Source organism: Pundamilia nyererei, unplaced genomic scaffold (assembly GCF_000239375.1).
Source record: "Pundamilia nyererei isolate P.nyererei 1_Seehausen unplaced genomic scaffold, PunNye1.0 scaffold00215, whole genome shotgun sequence".
NCBI lineage: Eukaryota > Metazoa > Chordata > Actinopteri > Cichliformes > Cichlidae > Pundamilia > Pundamilia nyererei.
The window spans coordinates 739,096-740,435 of NW_005187616.1; the positions used below are offsets into that span (position 1 = coordinate 739,096).

At 39.2% G+C, this 1,340-nt stretch overlaps 1 long non-coding RNA gene across 2 annotated transcripts in view; it reads left to right on the forward strand.

The window, feature by feature from the left end:
• The window catches only part of LOC102204462 (uncharacterized), a 6,112-nt gene extending 4,778 nt beyond the window's left edge, over window positions 1–1,334 (forward strand). For both annotated transcript variants that reach the window (XR_312118.2, XR_312119.2), the window contains 2 exons: window positions 973–1,124; window positions 1,216–1,334. This is a non-coding gene — a long non-coding RNA (uncharacterized LOC102204462). The remainder of the gene's footprint in view (window positions 1–972; window positions 1,125–1,215) is intronic.
• Window positions 1,335–1,340: the final 6 nt, after the last annotated feature.

Sequence of the window (1,340 nt, forward strand, 5' to 3'; positions counted from 1 at the left end):
GAGCCTATACAGCTTGGAGTAAGACAACATGCATGAAGAGGATGATGTGGACAAAATACTCATTTGCCTAATAATTCTGCACTCCCTGTAAATTACTGGTATCGGAAGAATCGATATTTCAATATCGATCCGCACACCACTAATTCAAACCACTGCAGTGCAGTACCTGTAATACCTACAGCGTGCTCTAATCCCTGTGATAAAATGTTACGGTCAGCAGTAGCCTAGCAGCTTCTGCACTGTGATGAATTCTAAATCCTACCTGAAACTCTTCATATAAATTGTTCCTTTGCAGATAAATTATTAGCTGTTTAACAACCTTTTTCAAGAATTTCTGAAAAAGAAAATGGCCTATAATAATTAGCTGGGTCAAGTGACTGCTTTTTAAGTAGTAGTTTAATTACCCTGCCATAAAGGTCTGTGGTATCATCCTTTAATAGATATAAAATGTCTTTGAGCAGTCTTGTCAAGAAGATTGTAAATCAGAAGATTGATCTGAGAGAAAAAGTGTAAAAAAAAAGTAGCTGCGGATTCAAATATTAGATCCAGTTCTAGGTTCGCAGAAGAGCAAATATTGTTTCACGGAATATAAGGACCGTATACAGTACAGTAATTTTTTAAGGGTGTTAAACTTTATTGTAGCACCCAGGAGAAAAGCCACACTGGTTTTTAACTCGCAGTGGTGGCTCAGTGTTTGTTTTATTTTATGAGTTTAAGGAGTGTTTTGATTTGGAAATGACTAGTAGTATCAGATCCAAGAAGTGGATTGCCACTGATAAAGGTAACAGCACTAAAGGTGACATTACTAGAAACCAGAGGCTTTAACAGAGCATCGGTACTGAGAAAAGTGTAACGCTATTGGCACCACTATCCTGTGTCTTTACTGACTGCTGTTCAAATAGCCCAACAATTATGTTTTTAAGCTTAAGACTCGTTCAGTGTTCCACTTTAAACATGGAATTTCTCCTTTAGGTGTGTTGTGTTGTGGACCTCAGAATGTAACTCTTGCCCACAACGATCAGACACTCCTGTTAAAGTGGGAAGATGACCCTTCTTGCTCTGTTATACGAGATGGGCTCGTGTACGAGCTGCAGCTTCTCATAGCAGACAAACCTGAACACAATGTAAGAGATTATTATGGGTAACTATAATCTTCACTTCTGTAGCCTCCAAACAAAAAGCTGTTCCTCTAATGTGTTTATGATAATGTTGTAGGGTGAAGTTGTTGTGGCACCTGCACAGATAGGATCTACTCATTCCTGGAAATGGACTTCCCATTTACCATCGCAGTGTGCTCGCCATTCAGTCCGGCTCAGGTCCCAATACAACAACCAATCAAG